At 38.7% G+C, this 23766-nt stretch overlaps 1 long non-coding RNA gene and 1 other non-coding gene across 2 annotated transcripts in view; both read left to right on the top strand.

Annotated features, from left to right (window-relative positions):
- LOC141656880 (uncharacterized) overlaps positions 1-23766 on the top strand; it is a 220630-nt gene that overhangs the window by 50668 nt on the left and 146196 nt on the right. The gene's annotated exons all lie outside the window — the stretch shown is intronic.
- On the top strand, positions 6980-7086 carry LOC141658276 (small nucleolar RNA R71). Its single transcript, XR_012549170.1, has one exon. It is a non-coding gene; the product is annotated as a small nucleolar RNA R71 (small nucleolar RNA).

Genomic DNA, 23766 nt, shown 5'->3' on the forward strand with positions numbered 1-23766 from the left:
GACTACTCGATCTTTAGCCTCACATTTCCTAAAAATGGTGCTTGCACCAACCCCTTTTCACCGAACCCAAGCCCCATTACAACCCGGTTGTCTCTCTTGTATGTGCATCATTTAACATTTCTCTTGCGGATACTGGATATAGTACCATATTAGATTGCGGGCATGCTTCGCAAGTCGAGTTAGGAGAGTGATTTTGGTTACTTTTTGTCACAAAAATCACCCCGTTCTTTCATTTGAGTGACTAGTGAAACCCGTGAGAGTCGGGCTTTGGTCTCCTTTTGGTCAAAGGTTTGATATGGAGTCGAATCTTGTGTGTGTCGTCTCATTCTTGGGAGTATAGCTAAGTACTTCCCCTTTCCCGCCAAGAATTTGTTTCTTTGGCATCACGTGTTGTCAATGTTGGCCACTTGAGCTAGAATTAGGGAGTCGACGCCTTGGTAAGACCCGGAGACGACATCCTCCACTAATGACTCTCTTTATTCGGTTTTTGAAAAAAAACGGCCGCTTAGATGAGGAAAGCGGTTTGACTTTTTTGTGATGCATCTTATGTGCTATTTCGTGCTTAAATGTTGGATGTGTCAAAATTTTCCGCAAGCCCCCACTTGCCTTGCATCGGAATGCATACCTCATTGTGTTTCGTTGTGAGTTGAAGGGACGGAGAAGGCCCGTTAATTGCCTCTCATCGGATATTAGTAGTTTAGTTAATCATTTTATATTAAGGGTCTTAGTTTAATAAATGAGCTTACTCGAGGACGAGTAAGAGATAAGTGTGGGGAGATTTGATAATACCATATTTCACCGTATTTTAGCTCATACTTTATCTCTTATTTGATCAATTTAATAACTCGATTAAGTTTTATTTAGTCATTTTAGAATAAAATAGAATATTAGTTACTTTATATTAATTAATGTCAATTTATGTTGCTTTTCGGAATTTTGGTTGCGTTCTCATATTTTTGTCATATAGGTACCGAGTCAAGCGAGAAAGATTACTTAAGACGGAATTTAATTGGAGGAATGGGAATGAGTCATGTGAAGGAAAAGTCAACTTGACCTTTTTTATTTTACCAAAATCCAATAAAAAAACCATTCACCCATCTTCTTCCCTTTTTGTTTTCCTGACTTTCAGTCAAACCCAGCACACTCCAATCACCATCTTCAACAACCTCAACCTCCACCAACATTCATCGCCTCGAATAACATCACCAGTCATCTTCATTATCTTCCTTTCACAACCACCTCTTCATCATCTCCTCTGCGCTCCTCCACCGCTCACCACCACAACCCGACTCCTTCACAACAACCATGGTTGCCATTTTCGTCCCCTGCATCACCATACAACTCCCCATCACCATGTTCATTCACCCATCTGCATCATCATCGTATTTCACCATTAAAGCAACAACCCGACACCAAGAAACTCACATTCTTCAACTCGGGATCAAATTCAAGCACCAGCCGACAACACGGCCGCCGGCCAACCGGCTGCCACGACATTCCTCCCTCCTTGTTCACGCATGAGAAAGAAACAAACGCTACCGAGCCGACCACACGGCTGCCGCCCTCCAACCGGCTAAGAGCACTCCTTGCTTTCGTCCACTTTTGTGAAATGTCTCGGCGCCGTTCAAGCCTCGGCCGCCGGGATCAGGCCCTTGGCCCCTGTTGCTATTTTTCATCCGTCGTTTTCCTCCTTTGTTTGTCTTGTTTTTGCTTTTGTTTTGGGTTTTGAAGTGAAGGTGTCGTGTAATTAGAGAGTTTTAGGATTATTATTATTATTAAATTATTGTTATTATTACTAATTAGACTAGTATAAAAGGATGTCTCTTATTAGACACCAACACACCCTTACACATTACTGACACCCCCATTACTTTACCTTAGAAATTAGTCCCTCCATTATTATTCTCTCAATATTGTAAAACCCTCATATTTCCTCTTTCATTTTCATTCAATAAAAAATTGTTATCTTTCTTTAATTATTAGTTTAATTCTTCTTTTGTTCATCTAAATTCTCCTCTTTTCATTAGTTTACAATTAGTAATTTTGGGTTGTATTTGTGGAATTGAAGAATCCTTTCATTCTTTCAATCCAAGTTTCCACCTTTTGCAATTAAGTGGTATAATTTCTCTTCCTTATTTCATTTGTTTACATTTTGTTTTTCTCTTAATTCTTGTTTAGTTGTTCATGTTAGAATACTACTTCTTGTTGTTTAATTGATGCTAATCTCTCTCTCGTTCATCTTTTCTTTGTTTTCCATTGTTGTTGCTCTCAAAGATTGAATCTTTGAGTTGCTTATGTTAAAGTTTGTGTCTTTTTGCATTAATCTCTTTCCATCTTAGATTAGTTTGTCTTTCCTCATAATTTTGTTGATTAATTGCATGATTAGTAGTAGAATTTATTCTCCCACCATGTTAATGCTTAAAGACTCCATCTTTATTCATTGTCTTGCCTTAAAAACCATGATTAGTGAGTAGTATCCTTACTAGGGTGCGATTAGACCCTAACATGAGTAATTTATCTAATTGAGTTCATTAAATTGGTTGTTGAGGAGGGGTTGTTGGGTTTAAACAAAGGAATTGGATTGTTGTGTCTATTTGGGAGTAATTGTTGGTTTTGGCCCTTGTCCACCAACGGGAGTTGGTTAGGTTGGGATTGATTACATTACCCCTTTTCGTGTGTGCCGACTTGGGTTGAGCCCAGGGAGGGAGAACCCAGTGGGGTGCCTTTATTTTTCGGTTTGAAGTTCACCTTCGGGAGAAGGGTAGGGATGACCGGGAGTTTATCGCGGGCTTAAGCCCTTGATCTTGATGAGAGGTGAGCGGAGTGGGCCCACTTTGGTGAGCCTTGAGTCTTGAGTCGGGGGAAATCGAGTCATGAGCCCGGGAGGGAGTTGATTAGGTATCACTAGTGTCCCACCATGAGCCCGGGAGGGAGTTGGTGGGCGAATTAGAGGCGTCTCCACCCAATACACTTCCCCCTTGACAACTAGTTGAAAGAACTCATGATTTATTACGAATGTCGGTGGTTTAGTCGTTCCTTAGGCCTTAATTAACTTGAGTAAATCGTATTTAATAGCTTGCTTTCTCATTCTATAGTTTAATTAGTTTAATTTATTTCTTGTTATTTAGTTTAGTCCTTTATATAATCATTCATCCTTATTTTCTCCGACTTAGCTAAGCATAAGAATTTAGACAATTAGTAATCACCCTTGCTCCTTGTGGTTCGACCTCGACTACCCTACTACATTAGTTGAGTTAATTGTTTGATTGGGGGAGTGCGACAAACCCCACTATCAATCCCATAGGAAGAACTTGGCATCATGTAAGAACTTCTTCCTTTGTTTATATGAAAGGTAGGGTGGCAACTCTCTTCCAACTAGGTAGTTGGCTATGTCGGCATACCAAGGAGTATTGGCTTTCAACATCATTAGAACATCGTCGGCGAAGGAATCATCAATAGGTAACTCAATACCTCCATCATTGAACTTCAAACGGGATAAGTGATCGACAACAACATTTTCGGCCCCCTTCTTGTCTTTAATCTCAAGATCAAATTCTTGGAAGAGCAAGATCCATCTTATCAACCTTGGCTTAGCTTCTTGTTTGGCTAGGAGATGCTTCAATGCGGCATGATCGGTATGAACAATGACTTTAGAACCAATCAAGTAAGAGCGAAATTTGTCTAAGGCATAGACAATGGCAAGTAGCTCTTTCTCCGTGGTGGCATAATTGATTTGAGCCGCATCCAAGGTTTTTCTAGCGTAGTAGATAGCATGGAGAACCTTGTCCTTTCTTTGTCCTAGCACGGCACCTACCGCATAGTCACTTGCATCACACATGAGCTCGAATGGCAAGTTCCAATCCGGTGATTGGATGATAGGTGCGGAAATCAAAGCCTTCTTGATCCTATTAAAAGACTCAAGACAATCGTTAGTAAACACAAAGGGAGCATCTTTTAAAAGAAGCTCCGTAAGGGGTTTGACAATCTTAGAAAAATCTTTAATAAAACGGCGGTAGAAACCCGCATGGCCTAAGAAACTCTTACACTCTTCACATTTACCGGTGGGGGTAGTTGCTCAATAACTTGAACCTTAGCACGGTCCACTTCAATTCCTCTTTCCGAAACAATATGACCAAGCACCACTCCTTCATTCATCATGAAGTGGCACTTTTCCCAATTCAACACCAAATCAACTTCTTTACAACGCTTCAAAACTTTGGACAAGTTAGTCAAACAAGCATCAAAAGAAGAACCATATACACTAAAATCATCCATAAACACCTCTATGATAGACTCAATGTAGTCGGAAAAGATGCTTATCATGCAACGTTGGAAAGTGGCGGGGGCATTACAAAGACCAAAAGGCATTCTACGGTAGGCAAATTTACCATAGGGGCATGTAAACGTGGTCTTCTCTTGGTCATCCGGGTGAATGGGTATTTGAAAGAACCCGGAATAACCATCTAGGTAGCAAAAGTATTTGTGACATGCCAACCTTTCCAACATTTGGTCAATAAAGGGTAATAGGTAGTGGTCTTTCTTGGTGGCTAGATTTAGCCTCCTATAGTCAATGCACATTCTCCAACCCGTCACAATTCTAGTTAGAATTAACTCATTTTTATCATTTTTGACTACGGTGGTTCCTCCTTTCTTAGGAACCACTTGGACCGGACTCACCCATTTAGAATCGGAAATCGCATAGATAATTCCCGCATCTAACAATTTAAGCACTTCCTTTTTGACCACTTCTTGCATGTTAGGATTTAGTCGTCTTTGACCTTGGACACATGGTTTATGATCTTCCTCAAGATTAATTCGGTGCATGCAAAATTCGGGACTTATGCCTTTTAAATCGTCAAGTTTATAACCAATGACTTTATTGTGAGACCTTAAGACATGAAGCAATTTAGCCAATTGACTCTCATCTAATTTAGCACTAACGATTATCGGACACATCCCCTCATCATCTAGAAAAGCATACCTCAAATTGGAAGGAAGGGGCTTAAGCTCAAGTTTTTGTACCTCAACATCTTGAGGTGTAGCAACCAAGCCTATAAAGTGTGAGCTCTCCTCCAATGATAGCTCCTCTTCATCCAATTCTTGCTCCAAAGCATCAATCTCCTCATTTCCAATCTCATCATCACCTGTAAATGATTCTAAAAGCAAGAGTGCCTCCAAGGGATCTTTAGATAAAGATCGAGGTGTTGAGTCTTCTATAACAATGTAAACAACATCCAAAATGTCAATAGAATAACAAGACTCTTCTATCATTGGACTCTTCATGGCACTATTCAAATTATATGTTACCTTATCGTCACCCACTTCCAATGTAATTTTACCATTTTTGACATCGATTAACACACCCGCGGTGTGTAAAAATGGTCTTCCCAAAATGATTGGGATTTGGGCATCTTCGGCCATGTCAAGAACAATAAAATCAACCGGAATGAAAAACTTACCAACCTTAACGGGAACATCCTCCAAAACTCCCAAAGGGCGTTTTATAGAACGGTCTGCCATTTGCAATGTGACACTAGTGCATTTTAAGACTCCCATATTAAGCTTAGCACAAATAGAGTAAGGTATTACACTCACACTAGCAACTAAATCGCATAAAGCTTTATCAATTTGGTAGGTGCCAATTGTGCATGGAATAGAAAAGCTACCGGGATCTTTTAACTTAGGAGGGGACTTGTTTTGCAAAAGAGCACTCACCTCGGCGGTGAGAGGTATTGTTTCAACCTCATCAAAAGTCCTCTTCTTAATTAAAATGTCTTTCATGAACTTAGTGTAAGATGGAATTTGAGTGATTAATTCGGTAAAAGGAACGGTTACCTGTAGATTCTTCACAACTTCCATGAATTTACCGAATTGGGAATTCTTTTGATGCTTTGCCAATCTATGAGGAAATGACACTTTGACTTTTTCCAGAATCTTTGCTTCAACATCTTTCTTTGGAGGAGCATCCTCCACTTCCTTGACTTTCTCAACAACAACAAGTGGGTCATCCACTTTCTCGGGAATTTCTTCAATTTCCTTATCATTTAAAGAGACCTCCAACTCAACAAGCACCTCCTCATCATCTTTGGGCATGGATGGCCCATTATATTTTGTACCACTTCTTAAGGAGATAGCATTAAGGGTAGCATGTGGTTGCTCACCTTGAGGGGGTAGTTGACCCGATTTCCTTGAAAAGCTAGATGAGGCCAATTGAGCCATTTGTTGCTCCAACATTTTGATTGCGGCATTTTGAGCTTGCTCATTCTTTTGGATTTGAGCCAACGATTCCTTTTGTATACGGATTATCAAGCCCTCAAGCTTACCACCCTCTTAGTTGTTTTGTTGGCCATTTTGTGGTGGAGGTTGATTTTGTTGGAAATTGTTTTGTGGGGGCCTTTGTTGATTTTGATAACCCGGTGGAGGGATATATTTTTGTTGTTGAGGGACATAGGCATTTTGTTGTGGTGGGGGTTGTGGTTGAGGATTTAACACATTGTTGCTTCTATAAGACATATTCGGGTGGAATCTTGAATTTGGGTTATATGTGTTTGAGAATGTACCCGATGGATAAGAATTTTGTCTTAAAGCTAGAAAGGCATTTACCTCTTCAATGGGAGCTTGGCAATGGGCGGCATAATGACCTGCACCTCCACAACCTTCACACACAACGATTTGGCTCATTGAGGTCATGTCATTGACTTATTGAACGGAATCTCTAGCATCCCTTTCCGCCAATTGTTGTTGGAGCAAAGCAATTTGAGCTAGCAAAACGGAGTTTTTAGAGGATTCATCTTTACCTTTGGATGGCACAACTCGGGAATTGACATATTGGGCATCCTGAACCGCCATAGATTCGATCATGGAATGAGGAAGGTCGGTGTCAATTTGATCAAACCGCCCATTGTTGGCGGAATCAAGAATCTTTCGGGATTCGGCACAACATCCATTGTTGAATGTTATTGCTAGAAAACAATCATCTAGCCCATGATGTGGGCATTGCCTTTGAAGCTCTTTGTACCTCCCCCAAGCCTCATATAAGGTCTCAAAAGCTTGTCTACGGAATCCGGTAATTTGGCTCCTCAAAGTTTGAGTTTTCTCCGGTGGAAAAAACTTTTGATAAAAAGCAAGAGCCAAAGTCTCCCAATTGGTGATTCCCATGGCGGTGCGGTCAAGGCTATTAATCCAAAGCTTGGCTTTGTCCTTCAAAGAGAAAGGGAAAAGTATTTCCCTTATTTGGGCTTGAGTGACGCCCGTTTGACGGATCATGGAGCAATAGTCACAAAAGTTTTGCACATGCAAATTGGGATCCTCCAAAGGACTTACCCCAAATTGCTTCCTCTCCACAAGGCTAATGAAAGCTGGCTTGATCTCGAATTCCGGCGCGGTAATTTGAGTGGTTGTGATTCCGGCCGGAAGCATGGCCGCGGTGGGCTTTGAATGATCGGAAAGTTTCACCATCTTTTTGGTAGTAGATGATGATGGTGGTGGATATGATGAACAAGAAACCTCCTCCTCTTCAAGAACCTCTAGATCGTCTAAGTAAGACTTTCTAGCACTTTCAACTTGTATGGGAGAAGTGGCTTCTTTCACTTCCTTCCAAAAACGTCGTCTTCTCCTAAATGTTTTCTCGGGATCGGAATCCGGTGAAAGCAATTCTCCACTACGAGAGGACCTTGGCATAAGACAATAAATTCTAGAGAAGTGATAAGTAACGGTCTCAAGGAACAAGTGTTCCCCAAGACAAAGGAAAACAAGATAAAAATCGACAATTCAAAAAGCAATAAAACCGTCTCCCCGGCAACGGCGCCAAAATTTGATAGGTTTATCGCGTACCTATGCAAAGATAATTTCCCTAGACACAAATTAATGTAGTAATAGGGGTCGAATACTAGGAAACGGGAATTACGTCGTGAATTGCTATGGGTGGATTTTTATCAAGGTCGATTACGATTTGGGTTTGGTTTGTTTGGTTGATGATTAATAAAAATGCAATGTAAATAATATGATAAAAGATAGTCTAAAGGGTTCGGGTCACTCATGCAAAGGTAAACATATGAACATGATAAATTTGATACTAATAATTTTGTCAATTGCTTAAGCTTAAAGATACCCACCTTACGGCATTAGTATCAACCATAGACCGGGTCCTAGAAAAACTCTCGTCCATGACTAGGTCGTCCTACCACACATGCTTAGTCTAATTCAATTCCGTGCCTCTCGACTTTAGAACGAATGAACAAATTCAATCTACGACTACGGCCGATAATCAAAGATTAAGCGTAACAAAGCAAACATGTGATGGAAACAATTGAACAATATTATTATGAACTTATTTAAACATGTTATATATTTGATTTTGCATGGCTTCCCTAGCCTTTAGACTAGGAAATTTAGCTACTCATACTAAAATGTAAATTGCAAACTAAATTATAAGAAATATTAAGCATGATTATATGATTTATATTAATTAGATGATATAACATGTGAATAGAATAATGCTAATGTAAAACGAGATACTTGATTATAATAACTATGTGATAACTAAAATAATAATGTGAATTGTAAACTTGGAATTAGAAATACCTTATAAAGGAGAACTTATATGGAAGAACAATTAACCAAAAGCTTGAATATCAAATGCTTGAACAATAGTTTGTAGTACAAAATGTTGAAAGATTAACTATGGAATGCTTAACAACTTATAAATTAAAATGAAAACTAATGAGAGAAAATATAATGCTTGAGGCTTATTTTAAGTAAACTTAGACGTAAAATTCGATATCTAAAACCTAGGAATACCTCTCCTATTTATAGGAGAGGGGGAGAAAACGTAAGCCATCAATGAGCATGCAACCCCGATCGGGGTTAGGCGGCCCCGATCGGGGCCGTGTGTTCCTCGGTTAATCGCCTTAATTCTTGATTAATTACGTGAATAATCTCTATGCTTTGTGTTTTAATGCTCCTTAATCACCCGGTAATGCTCTAAATTCCTAGCATCCTAAGCTCTCTTGGCATCCAATGCTTGCACCTTAATATGGACCTTCATTTTGGGTTTGACTTTACATTTGGCTTCATTTGTAATTCCTTACTTCAATCCACTAATCTTTATGCAAAACCCAAGCAATCTTCACACACTTAGTCCAATATTTGGCCTTGTTTAGCTTAGTGAACTTGGTGTACAAAATCATAGGAAAAAGCCTCTAAATGCTTAGATTCCTACAAAACCGTAACAAACACAACAATACACCTAGAACACAAAATTAGCTCAAAAATATACTAATTAAAGTATGATAATCAATAGAAACCGAGCTAAAAAGAGGGGTAAAAGTATATATAAAATGAACATACCAGTTCTCCCTTTCGGTCTCAACCTAGGTTAGTGATAGGACCAAATTCCGGGTACCCGATTCCCAACCTAACCAACTCTCGTTGGTGGACAAGGGTCACACATCAACATTACCCAAAATCGGTCCATAAATCAATTCAACCCTCTAGACTACCCTTAGTAATCTCCCCCAACAATTAGCCTCTATGTGAATCAATTAATGGAATTACTCATGTTGGGTCAAACCGAGTCCTAGTGAAAGATTACTCGCTAATCATTTCTACTAAGACAAGATAATTAGTAAAGATGGAATCTTCAAGCATAAACATGGTGGAAGAACAAATTCTATTACTAATCATGCAAATATCCAACACAAATTATGAAGAAAGACAAATTAAACTAAAGATGGGTGAGAATTAAACTAAAAGACACAACCTTTAACACAAGCAACTCAAAGATTCAATCTTTGACACAAGAAAGTTAAAGACTCAATCTTTGAGAGCAACAACAATGGAAACCAAAGAAAAGATAAACAAGAAAGAGATTAGCATCAATTAAACAACAAGAAATAGTATTCTAACATGAACAACTAAACAAGAATTAAGAGAAAAACAGAATGTAAACAAATTAAATAAGGAAGAGAAATTATACCAACTTAATTGCAAAGGGTGAAAACTTGGATTGAAAGAATGAAGCACTTGGATAAACAAGAGAACAATTGTATTAAATTTTGAGTAAAGATTACAACTTGGGTAAGAGAAAAATTAAAAGAGGAGAAATATTCTAACTAGGGTTCTAAAAAATTTGCTGAGAAAGATGAACTAATTTCTAGTCTAATTTCTAAGGTAGTAATGTAATGTAAGGGTGTAATGTAAAGGTAATGTAATTTTATAATGTCTAATGTCAGGTCTCTTTTATACTAGTGGTCTAATAATAATATACTACTAATAATAATAATAATAAAAATAATCTAAACATAAGACACGACATATACATGAAAAGGGGAAAGAGGTTAAACAGTCAAACAAATAAATCAAGACAAAAGGGCAAGACACGTGTTCTGGGAGCCGGCCCACCGGCCGCCGGTCGTGGCACCGGTTGGGGAGTCCCTGGAAACTAGGCGATTAATTTATGGTTGTGGGAGCCGGTTGAGGGAGAGGCAGACGGTCACCCGCCTGGGAGAGCAAATTGCTGTTTGTTGTGCGTTGGGAGCCGGGTAGCCGGCTGCCGAGTAGGCAACCGGTTGGGAAGTTTCTGGAGAAATTGGATAAATCCTTTGCGTATTCCCAGCCGGTAGGGTAGGCGGTGGTCGGTTGACCGTCTGGGAGACCATTGTTTCCAAATGATGGATGATGTCGGAAATTAACCCAGATTGTGGTGACGCTGCTGGATTATGGAGACGAAGTTGGTGATTTGTTGCAGGTCAAAGGTGATGGAGGAGGTTGTCGATGATGCGGGTTTGTTGATGATGGTGGTGCTCGAATCTGGGTTGCTGCTGCAAATTGGTGCGGGATCGAGTATTGGTGCCGAAACCGAGTCATGACAGCTTGATGGTAATGCAAATGGTGGTCGGTGGTCGATGGGAGTCGCAGTGATTTCAGGTGATGTAGGGATGATGCTTTAATGGTGAATGTGGCTGATGGTAACGTTGATAGATACGGGATGCAGGGTGATGCATGTCATTTATATGATGTTTTACATCCTATTTTCCACGCATTTCAGAGCTCATTCATGTAGTTTATGCTACATTTCTCCCTATTTCCGTCTACTTCCGTATTTTGTACATTATTGCAGAAATGTGAAGAATTCAGCGGAAATCGAGCTAAATCCGTCCCCGAGTATCCTGCATTGCATTTGACGTGAAGTATTTGCTTAAGGAACGAGCTTGGTGCGCATTCCAAGGCCCAAAAGACAAATCCACGAGATTATATGAAGTCAAGTAGCAGCTAAAGCAGTCGATCGACCATTACCTTCAGTCGATCGACCAACTTGCGGGATCCAAAAGCTACTGTGCATTGCTATTCAGTCGATCGACTGTCTTCCTTAGTCGATCGACCAAGCCACCAATCAGACGAGAATTAAAAGATCGAGATTTATCAAGCCCATGAGTTATTAGGTTTAGGAATTATGTTACGTATACTTTCTATATAACGTAACCTAGTTCACAGATACAATCATCAAGCTTTATTCAGAAATTTACTTAGCTTTACATTGAGTTTTAGAATAATTAGGGTTCAAGGTTTATCTCGGGTTTGAATACAATTTGCTTTGATAATTCAGCCTTGTTCTTTTCCTTCGCAATTCTACACGGTATCCTACTGTTTCTATTTCAGTATTTTGCTTTCATTCATAGTGCTAGAATTGCTAGATCAGTTTCCCCAAAGCCGAATTGTTATTTTATGTTAATTGTTTCTTCCGCCGTTTTAAGCATGAATTCAGTAGTCTATTTCCTTAATATTATTGTTGTTTCCACTATAGTCATGAGTAGCTAATTCAATCGTGCTAGGATGTAGGCGAGTTATAGTATAGGCGGCAATAGAATGAACACGGACTGAATCGCGCGTCAGTCGATCGACTGCCATACCTGGTCGATCGACTAACCACGTGAGGTTACCTTTCGTTTTAATTGATTTTAATGTTGTATTTAACGAATCGAATGCATGCGACCAGTTAGATGCTTAATTTATGACTGACTCATTAGATCGAAAGATAGGGACAGTTGTTAGATCACCGATTAAAATAACTAAACTATGCTAAGATCGTAAGATAGGTAAAGTTTAGACCGTTAGTCACTTTTCAGGACGAAAGTTAGTATTAGTGATATTAGGGACTTATAGCGAGATCGAAAGATGCTATTTGTTAAGAGTGGACCGAGAGGACCTCTTTATTTCCCGCATCACATGTGTTTGTTTTATACCTGTTTAGTATGCTGCCGCCGAAGCTATAACGAACCGACCATCCTAGTACCCCTTCTTTATCTGTTTAATCCGTCTTTTTAGTTTATTGTCTTTATTTATTCTTAGCTGTCGACCAAATCACTCAAACCCCCACAAACGTTACTTTAGACTATAATTAGACAGCTAGAAATTACATTCGCCTCCTTGTGGTTCAACCCTGTTACCACTAGCCTAGGTTAGTCTTAATAGGAAAATATAAATCTTATTTTTGGTACTCACAACGACGGGTATCACAGGGGCATTATGATGAAGGATGTTGGTTAATGAAAGGTCAAAGTCAAGTTGACCTTGACTTCCTCATTTAACTCATAGCTTTGACCCGTCTTTGACTCGTCTCAATTCCGCCTTGATTTATTGTAAATGGAATCTCCTCTTTATTACTTCGCGTTACCTACAAATTATTATAATAAAGTAATATTAATAATAATATTAAATAAATATCCGACTAATTAATAAATATGACTACGACGACTAATTATTATAATTAGTAAATTAAATGAGCTATTTAATCATATAAGCACACAAAATCGAGTCGAATAAAAGGATTAAATATGGGGTAAAATGACTCTAAAATTATACTTATCATATACTATTGAATCCGCACTTTTTTGCTCCTAACAAAACGACTTTACCATTGTGATCTCTTATAGAATATCCTAAAGCAGCTTTATTACCTTCTATTCTCGATCCGTCAAAGTTTAGCTTTAGAAAACCGATTCTAGGTTTTTCCCACCAAATTTCTTCTTTACTATAGTTGTTTCTAGCTGACTCTCCTATCTCGGGATTGTTGAGATCCTTAAATCTAGTCACATTCCAGGTCTTAGTGCTATTATTACATATAGTAATAAGTTTGTTGATACTTAAATTAACATTATTGAAGATAATATCATTCCTATGAAACCATGCATTCCACCAAATAAAAATAATCTTAATGAAATCATCTTTTGGAATTAAATCTTTAAGATAATTAAGTTTCGTTAGAAAATTTTGACTTGCAATATTATCATAATTTGACACAAACTCGTTGAAACTAATAATGTTCGAGTCTTGGATAACAGGCCCAATCAATGGACATTCGTAAAAGAAATGATCTTTGTTTTCAATAGGATTTTTGCACAAAACACAATGAGGTGGGACATCAATATGACTCTTTAGAAGTTTACCTTTCGTTGGAAGGCCTTCAACACAGGCTTTCCAAAGAAAAAATTTCAATTTTGGAGGAATATTCAATTTCCAAATCCACTGAAATTCACATTTGTTAATAGCTTGGTCAAACAAACCTTGCGCTAGCCAAGTTGCTGTTTTGGTAGAGAAATTTCCATCCACTAACAGCCCCCGGATGAGGGTATCTGGAATATCATTGTGTGGCAATGGGATATTAGTAATCTGACTCAAAATATCGTTGTTCACTAAATTGGATACTTTACAAACATGCCATTGTTTGCCAGAGGTTATGAAATATTTAACCAAAAGATTAAGATCACGACTACTCTCATCCTCATCCATACCGCTGGTAAGAGGGTGAGAGAAAACCCAATTATCAGACCAAAACTTAATATTGCTACCATCACCTACCTGCCATCTCAGACCTTTTCTAAATAGAGTCCAAAGACTCATGAGTTTACGCCATTGCCAAGAAGAGACTGAATTTGGCTTATGATCAAAGAGTGAACAGTTTCTCAAGTATTTTTTAGTTATCACTCTGACCCATATACTTTCTTTATCCATAAGAATTTTCCATAGAAGTTTCATTTGAAGAGCTTTATTGGCTGCTTCCGAAGATTTTATTCTCAGTCCTCCAACTGATTTCGGTAAACAAACTTTATGCCAACCAATCAAATTAGGGGAGCGTTGTGAATGATTCTTATTCCAAAGAAAATCTCTATTAATTTTATCTAATCTTTTATGGATTGTCGAGGGAAGAAGGAAGCTTTGCATTTGAAAAGTTCCCTTCGAAGCTAAATTAGGATTGACTAGAACTAGTCTACCTGCTTGCGACAAAGAATTTGCTTTCCATTTTGATAATTGGGTGCAAGAAGACTGAATAATACTTTCAAAAGTATTTTTAGTTACTCTTCTATCAACTAAAGGACATCCTAAATATTTACTTAAATTTGCTTCCTCGTTCATACCGAGAATACCTCTAAAGGCTTCCCGTAAAGACCGGTCAATATTTCTAGTGCACCGAAAAGTGGATTTGTCAAAATTAACAAATTGTCCTGATATCATGCAAAACTTATCTAAAATAGACTTAATGGTTCTATAACTCTGATTAGAGGCTCTAGCGAAGATGATAGTATCATCCGCAAAAGTGAGAAAAGGGATTTTCTCCACCCCAGATCCAATCCTAATACCAATATCACTAGAACTAAGATCACTATTTTTTTTAGAGATCTGGCTAGAATCTCGGTGCACATAGTAAATATATACAACGAGAGTGGGTCTCCCTGCCTAATACCTCGAGTGGGTGTAAACACGTCATCCGGTGTTCCATTTACTAACATCGAGAACGAAACAGTTATTATACATTCCATAATCCAAGAAATCCAAATGGCATTGAAACCCATTTGTTTAAAGGTTTCCTCAATAAAGTTCCATTCAAGTCGGTCGTATGCTTTCTCCATATCAAGTTTAATAACAATCCAGCCACCTTTGCCCTTTTTACGCTTAAAAGAGTTGAAAATCTCGTGGGCAAGAAGGATATTATCTTGAATAAAACGATTAGGTGTAAAGGCGCCTTGAAAAGGATGAATAATCTTATGCAGGACACTGCGAAGACGAGTAGCTAGAATCTTCGAAATAATTTTATAGATTGTTGAGCAAAGACTGATAGGGCGAAAATGATTTGCTGTTTGAGGATTATCAATTTTAGGAATCAATGCTATGAAAGTATGATTTATTTGTTTTAGTAGTTTACTCGAATGGAAAAAAGCTAGAACTGCTTTAGTTACAGAATATTCTACAATATCCCAATATTTTTGAAAGAACTCTATAGGCCAGGGAATCCATCAGGACCTGGGCATTTATTCGCAGCTAAATTAAAAACAGTTTGTTTAACTTCTTCCATACTAACATTACTCGTAAGAAATTCGTTATCTTCGTCTGTAATTAATCCATTAATCGACTTAAAGTCCTCATTTTTGTCGAAAAGACAAAGTTGATTTTTTGTGAACCTAATTTTAAATTCTTTAGATATTTCTTGTTTAATGAGTTCTCGGTCAGTAATACAAGCACCGTTCCTATTTATGAATTGCTTAATTCCATTTATACTACGTCTAATAGTGGCGTGGTTTTGAAAATACTTGGTATTATTATCTCCAAACTTAGCTTTATCTATACGAGTTTTCTGTTGCCAATAAATGTGTTTATAGTCGAGTAGGGCCTCGTTTTTTCAGCCATTTCAACTGCGCTACTTCTAAAACCGTAACATGGGATGAACCAAGTTGGTTTTGAATATTCTCTAACTTTTTTTCAGCAATTGAAAGTTGTCTAAAAATATTTCCAAAGGTAGATTGATTCCATTTCTTAGCCTTTTGCATTAGTAATTTGCATTTTTGAGAGAGACAAAACATATAAGATCCACGAAATTGGTACTGCCAACTACTTTTAACCATCTTCGTGAAGTCATGTCGAAGAGTCCACATGAGTTCAAACCGAAAAGGAGGTGCTTTTTTACGGGTTTGCTCGTGAAATTTCTGGGAGATAGGACAATGGTCGGAGCTAGTGAAAGCATGGTGCACAAATTGTAAGTTTGGATAGCTACTAATCCAATTTGGAGTGGCTAATGCTCTATCTAGAATTTCAAAAACATTTTCAGAGCCATTTTTCTTTTTTCTCCAAGTGAAAAAATTACCGGAAAAGGGTAGGTCTACACAATTTGTATTGTTTAGGAACTTATTTAGTCTCATACAACGCGCATTGGTAACTTTTGCACCACCTTCTTTTTCGCTAGGACTTTTAATCTCGTTGAGATCTCCTAATAATAAGAAAGGCAAATCAAGATTTAGGACAACATTTTCCAACTCACTCCAAAAATCCGCCTTTTCAGACGGTTGAGCTGGAGCATAAACGAAGATAAGGCAAAAAACCAAGTTATTCTGTAAGTCACAAACTTCACAAGCAATGAATCTAGTTGACTTAAAAAGGACATTTATCGAAAAACTCATGGAAATAGACTCTTACTAAAATAACCAAATACCACCCGATAACCCAATACTCGGAATAAAGTCGCAGTTATTAAAGCCAAAACTGGCAGTCGTATAAGGTTCGGGCTTTGATGTTGATTTCGTATCACAAATAGCTAATACTTTAATACCATTGGACGAGCTAAAGAAATTAAGCTCCACGGCAAAGTTTTTTCTTTTCGTACCCATAACATTCCAAAAGGCAATATTCATTTAAAATGAAGAAAAACCGTAGACAAAGTAATTCAAAAAGTGTACAATTAAGCACACAATTCTTGCAAGCTTGTAGGGAGTCGAAATGAAGAGGCCAATCGTAGCTAATGAAAAATCAAAATAGAGGCATATGGAATTTCTAGTTAAACAAATTTGACTATACCATTTAGCAAACATTTGGGTATAATCCATAGAAGCCCAACAATACAGGTAAGAGATTCTAGTTAGAGCCATATACCGATCCGTTAGGAGAAAACCAAGGGATGGATTTGGTTTTTTAAAACTCAGTAAGTAAGTTCTTTTTATCAAAAAACCCATTAAAGGGGCATATGGTGCAAAAAAAAACTAGCAAACTACAACACAAAGTTGAAGATAGTACTAGTTGAACGGAAATCCACGTTTTCTTAAAGCCATGGGATCACATGATCGAGCTAAAAAAATAATGATCCATATTATAACTAATACGGATTTCCAACAATTCAAGAAAAAAAGACTTGAAGGAATCTGAATTTCCTAAGCAACAGAAGGTCGATAAAACTCAGACCTATAGAATTTCCAGAGACGCACTCGTAACTCATCAACTTATCATGACATGTTCTTGAAACAAAAGTAATCTGACAAGTTGAATCATCATGGCAGATGACAATATGCCCTAATTTAAGCACAGAATAATGCATCTGAGTAACTGCTATGTATACATCAACATATTCAAAGAATAAAGAGATGTTATCTTTTAAAACACCATGGCAACCAAGTAAATAACTACCAAGAGTATTCACCAACATACATCCTTGAGCTAAAAAAATCCTTCTCAAGCAGATAGTTGAACAAGCATAATAAACGAAACGATTAGATAGAAACAAGACTAGATAAGTTTTTGCTTGGGACGAACCTAAGTCGAAAAACTCTTTAAAGTAGACAAAAGACTGAGTATAGCTCTCCTGTTCAAATTGGGAGAGCACCCCGATGTCTACAAAAAGCGAGATTAATCGACTAGGCCAAAAGACTGAAGGCGGTAATAGAAAAGTCTCCAAATCAGACAAGATGAAAGAAGAAATAAGACTTACACCTGAGAAAGGTGAACTCTGCTGTTCAAACTCCAAACACAAAGACATGGCTTTCTTATCGGATTTATTCCTCGATTTCGGGGCAATAGCAACAGATCTTAAATCACTCGAGAGATCATCATTCTTGAAGTACCTCGCCTTTTTTTCGCTTGATAACGAACAGAGGAGAAAGCCAACTCTTCTCTGCCACAAAGACCTAAAATCTGCACCATAGACGTCAAAGGCATAAGGAAACACCAAATCGCCATCGTCGCTGAACTTTATCGGAAGCATTCTGTTCTCGCCCCAAAACGGGAAACACAAAGACAAACTTGTCCTCTGGGATCCAAATAGCCCAATGTTCACTCGTTTGCATATATTCGGGATCCAAATAGCCCAATGTTCCTAGCACCATTGTGGCTAACTGACCTTGGTCCACAGGAACCAATCTTGAAGCGCCAAAATCGGCAACCTTAGCTGTATAACATTCATCTAGGAGTATATTCATTGACTTCATATCCCGATGAATGATCGGGGTTGAAATTTCCAAATCTTTAGAGCATCCATACTAGATAGTTTTTGATGTAAAATTAAACCTCCATTTTGACGGAAGAAGCTTTCTCGTAGCTTCTTGATTCGACTTTCCCCATTTATCCAATGCAAGAGAAAGCCAACTACAAGCAAAATTACAATACTTCCACCAATGCCTGCAAGATAAACATTGAATGTTATGATTTTGAAGCATTTTTTGTTTTGTTTTGTTTTGTGAAGTACGAGTAGTTTTTTAATTTTCCTTTTCTTTTATATTTTACCTGCAGTGATGATAACTGGTTTGAGCGAAGTATTTGAAGAGATGCAGCCATCAACTCCTTTGCTGTTACCATTGTAACCCTTTTATATTTCATTATCTTCAATGTTCTCTGATACGTGCCTAATGCATAGTCTTTTTAGCCTATTTCAGCACGTATTTCTATGCATATTTATACTGTTTTTATGGTATTTTGCCCCGAATTGGCTACTTTGGTGTATTTTGTCCTTTTTGTAGGAATGATCGCGAAAGTAGTGGAACCATACTCCTTTTTGTCCTTTTTGCATGCATTTAGAGGAGACGGGATTATTTCAGAGTGAGATACTGCATTTGGAAGCGTCGTTGCACGCATTACGAGGCACTTGGGTGAAGACGTGAGCTAAAATGAAGATAAAGTGCTCGATCAAGCTATTTACTAGTCGATCGAGTGGTTTCTATAACCCCTGATGGTCGATCGAGCTGTTTCCCAGTCCATCGAGTAAGCTGCACAAGACCAAGTCCTCGATCGAGTAACCACTTGGTCGATCGAGGGACTTTTGCTGAGAAGTTGGTCGATCGAGTGGTTTAATCCACTCGATCGAGTGGTTTTCACGGGAATGGGCTTTTAATCAGTCAGTGGATGTTTTATTCCGCAAGCTTTAGTTTATTTTCTATTTAAACCTAAGTTAATTAGGTTAATAGACATCTTTGAATCTATCATTCATCCTTTACTCTAACTTTGACAGTAGAAACTTTTTACTACGTTACTTTTATTTCTCTTCACTGTTACTTCACTTTGGGATTATTATTGCTCGGATTCAGTTGTTCTTTACGCCGGATTCGCATTGATTGTAATTCCTTCTCTTCCTTTATTAATAATAATCATTTGTTGCTTTAATTACTCCTTTGTGTTTGTAGACACCTCGTTTCTGCACCCCTCGCAAACCACCCGGTGATGATTGGGCCGCATGTTTGATTCGCGGAACGATTTGTGACAATTCGTAAGATTATCGTCAAGTGATTGCTCAAATATTAATGTCGACCTCTTAGTTGTCATCTACGTCCTGATACGGTCGTTTTGGCAGTAATTAGAGTACATTCGGAGTCCGGGTCAAAAACCGTCTCCATTTTCTGACAACCGTTAAATCCCGAGTCGGAATGTTCTGGAATGTTCCGGATATTTCTATTCCATATTTCATAAATTTTATCTTTTGGCAAATAATATCCCGTAATATTCATAAGATAATCGAATTATTTCCGTCCTACCATAACTCAAACGCGGAAATCTTTCTTCAAAGGGAGGAAACCTCACGGGAATAGACGCAGCAGTCTTTGCGCCTCTTCCAAGGGACGCATGGGTCGCTGCGCCTCTTCCCGTGCCCTTCTTTGCATGATTTACGTATCTTTTTCATATCTTTCCGAGATTCACTTCCAAAGAGTCTCTGAAACCCTATTCCTTCACGTGATTAGTATAAATAGGAGCCTTCGTTCCTCATATTTCTCACGCGAGTGTCCGCCCTTCTCTTCTCCCTTTGCATTCTAGACTTCGTTCTTACTAATTGGCGCCTACGTGCTTGGACTTCCGACCATGTAAGCTCGGATCTTTCCGGGTACCAGCCTCTCCGTTGCATGACCGACCAATTTGACCAACTACACTCAATCAACTTTAATTAATCAATCGTTTTCCTCTTACGAGGGCACTTTCCTTGCATTCGTGTCGAGCATTCACTAATCGATCTTCTTAGTCCTTCTCGTTTCGTCAACATGTAAGTCTGAGGGTGTAAATCTCCTTATTTATTTATTGTATTTATTCATCGTATCACCATTGTAAGATTTATGTCGAAAACACCATTAAAACCGACTTCTAAAACCGTGCTTTAAAACTCTGTTTTTGCGGATTTCCAGTAGACAGACGTCGAGAAAAGACGCAGCAACTGCTGCGCCTCTTCGAAGGAGCGCAGTTCCTGCTGCGCCTCTTCGTGAGGCTGCCGCAGTTCCTGCTTCTTTTCTTCTTCCTCGTCCTCTGTAATTCGCTTTCTTTTTTATTTGTTATTTGTTCGTCCGTTAATTCTTTGATATAATCGCCATTGATAATTCACATGTATATTGTATCATGTTATTCATTCATTAACTTGTTTTAATCAACGTTGCTAATCCGACTTAAATCCCTTATAACCAATATTCGCGGGTTTTCATCATTTAATTCAAACCCGGATTTCGGGGATTCAATTTGTTCATATTGAGTTTCTGGAATTCGTCATTGATATAGTTTTCGTTTGTTTATTCACATGTTTGTCGTATATTCGTTGTATGTTCATCATGTTTAGACTAGTTTAATTAATTTCAACAGAGGACTCATTTATTAACATTCATTATTCCTTGTAAATAATCCGTTTAATTCCGTCTCATCCATGTTTATCGCTTTCATGACCATTAATCATATGTAATTAACCTATTAATCACTTCCATCCGAGTCAAATAATTTAATCGATCCTTAAAATTTAACAATTAACATTAACGATTTGCAGTTCCGGCTTCACAGCCAGAACTCACCCTTGGAACAGACGCAAAGAATCGCTGCGCTCTTCCAGCAGGGCGATCTCTGCGCACTGTTCAGGATGATTTACGCTCTCGAACTCCTCTTCTGCCTTGACGTAGTTTATTTAGTTATGCATTAACTAACTATTATCCGTATTATCACCTTCTGTTCCTTTCGTTAATTAATTCTTTCATTCTTTTATTCCTTTTTATCAAATTATCCGTTTTAAAGGTATTTTCGACATAAATCGCCTATTCCGTTGTAATTATTGTAATTTTCATTATTGTAATTTCTTTTATTGTATTTATCCTATGGCTTGTATGCTTTCACATGTAATTGAGCATTAAATCCAACTTCGACCAAATTGTTTGCTAACTAATTGTCTACCGACTTAGTCTAATTCTCACATGTTAGGATTAATCAATGGATGTTGCATTGCATGCATACAATCGACGATATATCAAGTACGAATAACTTCCCTAATCATTAGTAGAGGCCGCTATCGAGGCGGGCGGGATTAGGTGTTCGATCAAAAGAGAGCTTCCTAATACGTACCCTCACCCCTTACTCCAGATCTCCGTGAGCACCCGTGTTCATTGGCATCCACGAGAGTCATTCTAGACATAGAATGCTAAGGGTAACGATTGCTTAGTGTTCATGTCACTACTTTATGTCTTGACATGACATGAGGTATTTGAACGGTTCCAATTTCCCATAAAAATTGGTGGCGACTCCATACAAAATGCAAACGCTTGTTTTCGACGACCTCCTCACCAAGCGCCCCCGTGGGCGGCCCGCTGTCCACAGTTTGGCGACTCCGCTGGGGATAATACACTTACGTGTAGCTAGGGTGAAACTCGAACAAGGTTAGGGAATAAGTTTGTACAAGACAATTGTCGGTTTTCATAACTCGGTCTTCCTAGACCGTTTTATTCGGCCTTCCTAAACCCAACCCAACCCAATCGACCAATCGTCCCGTCTAAACGGTCCTAATTCTTATTTGGGCCTAAGGATGGATAGCGATTGACGTCATCCATACCATGATGCTTACTCTTGTTTGTATCAAGGGCCTTCACTACTTGAGGAAATGGACTAGGAATCGGCCTTACTCTTGTTTGGCACGAGCCTCTCCACAGACTTCGGGTTTGATGGTTCGGTATGGCAACCCACCCTTTAAACCAAAACCCTTCTAAATGCACTCAGCATCCCGTTATAATGCTTGTATGAATGTGTAAACCTTACGTGATCACCATTTCTAAACAAAACCATGACGAATTTTCAAAAAATCAAAACCCATTTTCAAACAAGAATTTCGAAAAAATAGGGCCTCTAATTAGCGCAAAATCCGGTCAAAACTCTGTCCGTTGGTCGCGTCAAAATTCGGGCCACAAGCCCATTTCAAATCCTCACTTAGAGTCCACTCCTACAACTACACTACAGTTGACTAGGACACACATTTTCAAAGACCTTGTCTTTCTTCAAAATTCACTCAACACAAGTGGCACACACCCACTTCACGAGTCAAAACTTTTCCTCTTTTAGCAAGTGTGATAGAATGGTCGATCGTGTTTTGATTCGTCGCCGATCTCTTATCCAGTTTCCAAGATGCCTGGGTCAAGTGATGAAACAAACCTCCAGCAAATTCAAGAAAGTAATGATCGAATCCTAGCCGCGATAACCCAAATGCAAATCACTCAAGAACAAACCTATGACCGCCTTGAACTTATCGAAGGCCGTATCTTTGATGTAGAGGGAAAGTTGCCTCCCCCTAAAAATGAAGTACTAGGTTTTTCCGATGACGAGTCTAAAGATGAGAATCCTATCATGGGGACGACTGCAGCTGAGAAAAGACTCCAATACCTAGAGGAGCAATTGATGTACCTTAAGGGGGATGACATCTATAGGGAAAACAATCGCAAGTATGAAGCCGTCAATTCCAAATTACCAACCAACTTTAGCATGACGGATATCCCCAAGTTTAAGGGACATGAGAACCCTCTGAACCACATCCGTGCCTTTAAGGATTACATGTCTATCAAAGGCATCAAACCCGAGATGTTCTTAAGTATCTTTCCTTCATCTCTTGACACCATCCCGAAGAAATGGTTCTACACTTTAGATCACAAGAAGGTCGCTACTTGGGAAGATGCCGCAATCGAATTCTCAAAACAATATGCGGATAATGCCGAGATCCAAGTCAACATGCGTACTCTAGAGGTTCTTACCCAAAATGACAAAGAAGGATTCACCGACTTCCTAAGTAGGTGGAGGAAGACTAGTACTCAACTAGTTGAACGCCCGGATGAGGCTACTCTTGTGGAAAAGTTTGTGGATAATCTCAAGCCCATATATGCCAATCATTTGAGATACCAAAACATCAAAAGCTTCAAGGATTTAACCATATTAGGGACACGAATTGAAGATGACATCCGTAAAGGACTCTTGTCCAAAACGGTAGGTAGAGGATATCAAGGGTCCACAAGTCGTTCATACGGCTCTACTAGCAAGACCGACGAAGTTAACCTTCTCGAGCCATCCAAGAAAACTAGCCCACCAAGGAAGTTCACAAACCTTGGGGATACGTACTCCAATGCTCTAAAAAGGCTAATGAAGCAAGGTAAACTCCAACCAATTGGACCTACTCCCGAACCCGAAAGGAAATCCAAATTCTGGGATGAAAACTCCTACTGTGAATACCATAGAGGCAAAGGGCAC

Source organism: Silene latifolia, chromosome 5 (assembly GCF_048544455.1).
Source record: "Silene latifolia isolate original U9 population chromosome 5, ASM4854445v1, whole genome shotgun sequence".
Taxonomy (NCBI): domain Eukaryota; kingdom Viridiplantae; phylum Streptophyta; class Magnoliopsida; order Caryophyllales; family Caryophyllaceae; genus Silene; species Silene latifolia.